Consider the following 8,379-nt stretch of genomic DNA (forward strand, 5'->3'; position numbering starts at 1 on the left):
AGAGAGAGAGGAGTGGCAGGAGGGAAGGATGGAGGGAAGGAAGAAACTTACATTTGCTTAACACTTCCAGTATATTGGGAACTTGATATAAACAAACCTTCACTGCAAGATTATAAGCCTCCATAGTGTAGAGAAGGAATCAGCAAACTTTTTCTGTAAGGACCATATAATAAATATCTTAGGCTTTGTAGGTTCTGTCACAACCACCGAAGTCTGCCATTATCGTGAGAAACCAGCTACAGACACCATGTAAATAAATGAGCTAGCATGGCTGTGTTCCAAACTTTATTTACAAAAACAAGCACGAAGCTTGGTGCAGTGGCTCAGGCATGTAATCCCAGCACTTTGGGAGGCCAAGGTGGGAGGATCATCTGAGGTCAGGAGTTTGAGACCAGCCTGACCAACATCAAGAAGCCCTGTCTCTACTAAAAGTACAAAATTAGCTGGGTGTGGTGGCTCATGCCTGTAATCCCAGCTACTTGGGAGGCTGAGGCAAGAGAATCACTTGAACTCGGGAGGCAGAGGTTGCAGTGAGCCAAGATCGTGCCATTGCACTGTAGCCTGGGCAACAAGAGCAAAACCATCTCAAAATAAATAAATAAGCAGGAAAGATCCTCAATATCATTCACCATCAAGGAAATGCAAATCAAAACCACAGTGAGATACTGCTTCCCATCTACTAGGATAGTTAGAATCAAAAAGACAGTAAGTGTGAGGTTGGAGAGAAATTGCAGCTCTCATACTGCTGGTGGAAATGCAAAATGGTGCTTTGTTAACAGTCTGGCAGTGCCTCAAATGGTTAAACATAGAGTTACTATATGACCCAGTGACTCCACTCCCAGGTGGAATGAGAATCCAAGGAAAGTGAAAACGTGTGTCCACACAAAAACGTGTACATAGATATGCATAGCAGCACTATGTATAATAGCCCAGAAGTGGAAACAATCCAAATGTCATCAAGTGATAAATGGATAAATAAAATGTGGTACAGCCATTCAATTACATATTATTTAGCAATAAGAAGGAATGAAGTAGGCCAGGTGCAGTGGCTCACGTCTTTAATCCCAGCACTTTGGGAGGCCGAGGCAGGTGGATCACCTGAGGTCAGGAGTTCCAGACCAGCCTGGCCAACATGGCGAAACCCCATCTCTACTGAAAATACAAAAATTAGCTGGGCATGGTGGTGTGCACCTATAGTCCCAGCTACTCCAGAAGGTGAGGCAGGAGAATCACTTGAATCCAGGGGTCAGAGGTTGCAGTGAACCGAGATAGTACCACTGCACTCCAGCTCGGACAAGACAGTGAGACTCTGTCTCAAAAAAATAAAAATAAAAAGGAATGAAATAATAGATAATGTAAGAAATTTATCAGTATATAATGATACTAATTTCCAAATTGAACAAGCCCGTTGTGTATCCAGCCCAGAAAATAGAATAGGTGCATGCCAAGCCACATCATGTTAAATTTTGGTACACTGAGAAAGATAAAATCCTAAATATATCCAGAGAAAGAAAGTAGGAGGGACAGTGAAAACACAAGGAATGGGAAACAGAATGACATGAGATTTCTCCACAACACAGAATCTAGAAGATAGTAGAACAGTGCCTTCAAAATTATAAGTCAAGCGATGGAGAATTCTATACCCAACCAAACTATCAAGTATGAAAGTAGAATAATATTTTCAGACATTCTAGGCCTCAAAAATTTATACTCCAAGTACACTTTTGAGGAACAACTGAGAATGTGCTCCCCCAAAATGAGGGAGTAAAATGAGAAAGAGGAAGACTTGGGATTCAGAAAGTAAGATTTATAGCAAACATGGAAATTGTTTTTAAAAAGGAATAAAGTGCTGATACATGAACCTTGAAAACATTATGCTAAATGAAAGGACGTCAGACACATAAGACCACACATTGTATGATTCCATTCATGTAAAATGTCCAGAATTGACAAATCTACACAGAGAAAGTAGATTAGTGGTTTTCTAGGGATGGGGGACATGGGGAAAACGGAGAGATGGTTAAGAGGTACAGGGTTGGCCAGGCGCGGTGGCTCACACCTGTAATCTGAGCATTTTGGGAGGCCGAGGTGGGCAGATCACGAAGTCAGTAGATCAAGACCATTCTGGCCAACATGGTGAAACTCATTCTCTACTAAAAAAAAAAATACAAAAAATTAGCCAGGCGTGGCAGTGGGCACCTGCAGTCCCAGCTACTGGGGAGGCTGAGGCAGGAGAATGGGGTGAACCTGGGAGGCAGAGGTTGCAGTGAGCCGAGATCGCGCCACTGCACTCCAGCCTGGGTGACAGAGCGAGACTCTATTTCAAAAAAAAAAAAAGAGGTATAGGGTTTCCTTTTCAGGATAATGAAAATAGATCGTGGTGGTGGATACACAGTCTTGAATATACTAAAAACCACTGAATTGTACATTTAAAGACATGAATTGTATAGTATGTGAATTATATCTCAATAATGCTTTTGGAAAAAGATCAGGCACTGGGGCACATTTGATCCACCCACCAAAGTTTGCTGACCCCCAATGTGGAGTAGTCAGACTGCCTGGGTTGGAATCTATGCTCTTCTTTACAACCCTGGGCAAGTTGTATAACTTCTCTGTCCCCTGCTTTCCTCATCTAAAAAGTGGAGTGGGGCCAGGTGTGTGGTGGCTCACACCTGTAATCCCAGCACTTTGGGAGGCCAAGGTGGGAGATTCACTTGAGCCCGGGGTTCAAGACCAGCCTGGGCAACATAAGGAGGCCTCGTCTTTTAAAAATGTTGTTAATGAAAATTAAAATTGGAGTGATAATAATATCTCAGAATTATGTTGTGCAAAGTAAGTGAGTTGAAATATGCATGGAGCCTGCACAAAAATGCTCTACAAATGCTGGTGATTACTATGGTTTCCATTTTAGAACTGAGGAAACTGAGGCTGAGACAAAGGAAGGCTTTTATTCAGCCACACAGTGAGTAAGTGACAGATTTGAAGTTCAAGCCTCAGTCTGTCCAGTGCTAAGTCTGTGTTTTTTCCATTCCACCATTCTATTATACTGTCACCTCCTGGCCATGTCCTAACTCACTGAGAGACTCTGGCATGGCCCTGCATCCTCTGGCCTTTCATTTCCTCCATGCCAAATGAAGAGTTTGGCACAGATGTCCCTTGTATTAGTCTGTTTTCAGACTGCTAGAAAGAACTGCCTAAGACTGAGTAATTTATAAAGGAAAGAGGTTTAATTGACTCACAGTTCAGCATGGCTGAGGAGGTCTCAGGAAACTTACAATCACGGCGGAAGGCAGAGGGAAAGCAAGCACCTTCTTCACAAGGTGGCAGGAAGGAGAATGAACGTGGGAGGAACTACCAAATACTTATAAAACCATCAGATCTCGTGAGAACTCACTCTCATGAGAACAGCACGGGGGAACCACTCCCATGATTCAATTATCTCCACCTGATCTCTCCCTTGACATGTGGGGATTACGGGGATTACAATTCAAGATGAGATTTTTGGTGGGAATACAGCCAAACCGTATCACCCCTTAAGAGCTCTGTTATGTATGACATTTTACAAATTGGTAAAGAAGATGATATGGAAATGCCATGTCTTTGGCCAGGCTCCATGCACCAGGCATTCCTGTGCCATCACCACTAAGCCTAGGGGATGATTTCCCGTCTCCCTCACTGGACTGTCATACCAGCCATCGGAAGAAGAGGAGATGCACCATACTCTACCTACAGGTAACAGAATAAAGGCCAGGCTTGTGCAGCAGTAAGCTGGAAAGAAAATAACTGAGAACATGATACAGTCTTAGATTCTCCAAGCACTCTGTGAAGGCAGAGAATAAACATTGAATTTCAAACAACTTTTCCTAAAAGGTCAAGAGAAATTGAAAGCAACCGCACTCTCCTAACAACAGCCTTCTCTGGAGAGCTGTCAGGGTTTAAAAATATTTTACAAAGTAATCATCTGCATGCAATCAAGAGAGATGCCTCACTCAGGTCAAGAAGCAGGGGCTGTTGAAATGTGTCAGTGGATTTGTGCTACGAAAAACCCACCACTGATAGCTCAATTCTAACCTAACTTTGGAAAGAAGTTAAAAGTAAAAATAAAAATAAACAAAGGAAAATCAATCCCAAGTCTTCCCAAGTGGGCCAATTTGAGAAGAAATCCTTTTCTTTGTTGGTTTAAGAGGTGAACTGGATGTACAAGATAAAGGTAATAATGCATGCTCCTGCACCTGTGCATGGCCTTCCAGGCGCCTCAGGCTCAACAGATGCTTCCTTCACTCCAGCCTTCTGTGCCAAGGCCTGTGCTGGGAGCTCCACATAGGGATGAGTAAGATAAGGCCTCTGGGGCCTGGTAATGCTCTCTGTCCACCATGAGGCCAGGTGCATCCATAAATAACAGCAGAGCTTGAAGTGATATAATAGACAAACAGGGCGGTCAAGTTGGGCCTCTTAGCCAGGGTGAGGTGACCTTTGAATGGGCTCCCGCAGCAGGGAGAGCTCACCAGGCAGATGGGGAGGGGCAGGGAGGCTTTCTAGGCGGGCGGGGGGGGGGTGGTGCTGGCTCGTGCAAAGACAGAAGTGTGAATCAGCCTGGTGCAGGTGGCTAACAAGAATAGTGTTATGTGGGACATCCATATAAAGCAGTGGATGGGGGAGGCTGCGGAGGCAGGCAGGGCCAGTGAGTGACACAGGGTCTTGCAAGCCTAAGGAGTGAGTGTGAGCAAAAGCCTGAGCTCAGCCGTGGGATATTGAGGGTTTGGAACCAGAGCAGGACAGGACTAGATCGAGCTTTTCCATGTGTTTCTGGCTACTGAGTAGAGAAAGACTTGGAGGGAAGGAGTCTGGAGGCAGCTGGCCAGAGCCTGAACTAGGCATTCACTCATTCAACACATGTTCATGGAACACCCACTGCATGCCAGGCACAGTTCCGGTGTGGGGCAGTTTGGACCGTGGGGAACAAGAGAAGGGCACAGACCTAGAGATGTCTGGGAGGTAAAGTGGGAAGTGAGGAAGGGGTAGAAGTCCAGGGGACTCCCTGGCTGTGGCTTGCCCAACTGAGGGATGGATGGAGGTGTTATTGGCTAAAATGGAACCAGAAGGAGATGCAGGTTTGGGCGACAACGGTGAGCTCAGTCTTGGAGTGTTGCATTTGAGATGTCTGCGGAGCAGGGGAGACCTCTCCCAGCCTATATTTCCGTCAATGCTGTGGGACAATAGCCTGGATGCTGGGGTTGTCAGATATTGTCCCTGTCTTCAACTTTCCCTGGTCTATATTTCTGGAACCAGAGAAGCTCCAGGGATGTGCCCAGGCAGAGTGGGAGAAATCTGTGGGAATTTGCTTGTTCAGAGGAGACAGGATGGGAGAGAGAGGAAGCCGGGTGGGGCTGAGGAATCTGGGGGAGGAGAGATCTTCGACAGTCTGTAAGCCTCCAGAGGAAGACATGGGGCAAGAGGACCGACTGACCTTCCAGCCTCAATTTTCTGTCTGTAAAAAGGATTGATAATATTGTTGAGAATTACACCAGACAGTTCAGGTAAAATTGCTGGCAAGAGACCAGGTCCATAACCTCCGATCTCTAAGTGACTGATGTTTTTATTAGCTTGTTGGGCCCAGAGGCAGCTAAGGCCCAAGCCCAGAGGTTTGGGGATGCACATTCAGCCCCAGGCCAGGAAGAATCTTAAAAAGCCAGGTGTCCCGGGAGGGAGCAAGGAGAAAGGCAGAGGAGTCAGGGAGGCCAGAGCAGATCAGCTGGGTGCCCCCATCACCAGCCCCCACTCCTGGTGAGGGCCTGAATCTGCATGCTACCACTGATCCTCTCTTCCCCCTAACCTTGGAGCCAGGGGCCTGTGCAGAGTGAGGCAGGGAGGTGGTAGGGTATACTGGGAGAGCCAGGAGGCAACAGAGGCCGGCAAGAGGAACGCAGCTGGAGGGCACTGGCATGCGGGGACAGCTTGGGCACCCTAGGGGTGAAGGCCCCGTCTTTGCACCAGGAGGAAGAGGTCCAGTGAGGAACTGCATAGCGGCCAAGGCCTGTCCCACCTGGCCCTGCCTTAGGCAGGCTGCCCTCAGATAGGGGGAAGTGACTAATCCCCTAGCACCACCACCTTCAGGGATACCCAGTCCCAGAGTCCCAAAAAGATAGGCCAGGTTCGGCAACAACCCGCCACCACCATCTCAAAATACAGCCTTTCCAAGAAAACCACCCAAACCAGTTCAGGGCATGTCCCTAACAGGTGGATAGAGATACCTGGCCACTGGCTTCCTGGGCCCAGCTTTGGCCTGGTCCCCAGGGAAAGGGTGCTTGAGAACTGGGGTTTCTAACCAGCCCCATGTTATTGCCCACCTGTTATGGAGTGTGGGCGGGGCTTGAAGAGGAGCCCCCTGCATGGGGGATGCCAGTGACATACAGGCCCTGTGTCTGCTAATACCGCTCACTTTCTCCACTCCCCTGACCTCTTCCCATTCCTGGTTCTAACATGAGGGTCAAATCTATTTGGAGGTCAAGGTGAGGCAGCAGGAGAGACCTTTCAGGTTCCTCCCAGCACCCCAGGCCTCTGTTGCATTCAGCAAGCACACACTTGAGCCAGGCACGTGGACACGGACAAATCCTCCTGCCCACACTGGCCCCCAAGCATCACACTTCCATTCTCCTGGGCTGCCTCTCCACCAGTGTCTGCCTGTGGGAGTCCTATCCATCCTGCAAGGATGGGCTTCAAGGCCACCACCTCTAGGAAGCCTACCCTGACTACACCTCCTTTTCTCTCCCTATGTCTGCCTGAGCCAGAATGATGCTCCCTCCTTTGAGCTCCTGCATCCCTTTCTCTGACCCTGGTCTCAAGTTTATTCTTGGCAGGGCAGGCTCCCCCAAGAGGCCATGAGCGCTGAGAGCAGACCCGGTCTCAGTTGTAGCAACGGGGGATGCTTTTTCAGCACCTCCTGGGCACTGGGTGCTATGTTTGTGTGACGTGCTCCACCTCACTGACATTGACCCTTCACTCAGTGCTGTGAGGTGGGCGCTGAGACCATCTCCATTCTACCGTAGAGAAACTAGGCCCCTGCTTGACAAGCCAGTTATGGGAGCAGGGACCTTATCTGCCTCACCCAGAAAAAATAAGAATTGGTGGGGGCCCGGTCAGCTGTTCTGCAGCTCTGCCCAGTGCCATCTGCCCGGACCCCACTCTGCTGCCAACCAGCTCTGCTCCACCTGCTCTTCCAAGTTTCAGCCTCTATTATCTGAAGGGCCCCTGGCCAGCTGGGAGCCTCCCTCCCAGGGCATGGTGTAACCTGGAATTCCTCTCAGCTGGGGACAGCTGGATCTGGGAATTTCAGGATCACCCCACCTGGCCCGTGGCAGCCATGGTGGCTGGCCAGGCTGTGTCCCCCCAGCCCACATCTATGCCCTGCTGCCCAGCCTTGGAGCTGCCACCTGCTTTCAGGCACCAAATGGCTTGTGCCTTGGGGACCCCAGGTTCAGTTGGTCACAACTCTGGCTCCCAGAAATACCTTAAGGTGGCCCATGGGCCCTGGATGATCTGTTCCCCCACCCCCTTCAACCCCCATCCTCACATTCCATTTCCCAGCCATTGCTCCAAGCACCAGTTCCTCCCACATGTTGGCTTCTCTCCTCAGGGTCATGACACCCAAAGCTTCCTCTTCCTGGCCAACTCCCTCACCCTCCAGGTCTCTGCTCCAAAGTCCCCTCCTCAGGGAGGCCGACCCTGAACCCCGGAGTAGATCTCCCAGCGCCCTGGGCCTTCTTGCTGTCCTCATCACACTTGACGTGACATTTGAACAGCCTCCCCCATTGGTGTGAGTGAGCTCCATGAAACAGGGCACTGGTTCCTCCTCCGAGCCCAGCACAGTGCCTGGCACACAGTAACCATGCTGAGGACAGGACGCGCAGGCTCCTGGGACACCTGGGAGGGAGGGAGAGAACATTTTTAAGTGAAGGTTGGAAAAAGCAGCCCACAGGACTGGCACCTGAGCTCATACCCAGGTGGGCAAGGCAGGAAGGGCATTCTTGAGGAAGGGAGCAGCCTGGGCAAGCGGTCGAGGGGGCCCCATTATGGTCCCCAGCAGACAGATGAGAGACCTGAGCCTTGGCTGGGTTCCACCACCTGCCCAAGCTGGCCCAGTTAGCAGCAGGGCCTGAGTTCAAATTCAGTCAGATTCCACTGGCTACGTCTCCCACCCTGGCCCATCTGGCACCCTGGCCCACCACCTGCACCACCCTCCAGCTGCAGTCCATAGAATGACTCCGGAGAAAGTGCCTGAGCCCCCATGAAAAAAAAAAAAAGCAATATTCCAGGCTGAGCCTCAGACCACAGCTGCCAAGGAAGCCAAACAGAATTCAGGGAGAAAGGAAGTTCTGGCCA

Source organism: Macaca nemestrina, chromosome 14 (assembly GCF_043159975.1).
Source record: "Macaca nemestrina isolate mMacNem1 chromosome 14, mMacNem.hap1, whole genome shotgun sequence".
Classification (NCBI taxonomy): domain Eukaryota; kingdom Metazoa; phylum Chordata; class Mammalia; order Primates; family Cercopithecidae; genus Macaca; species Macaca nemestrina.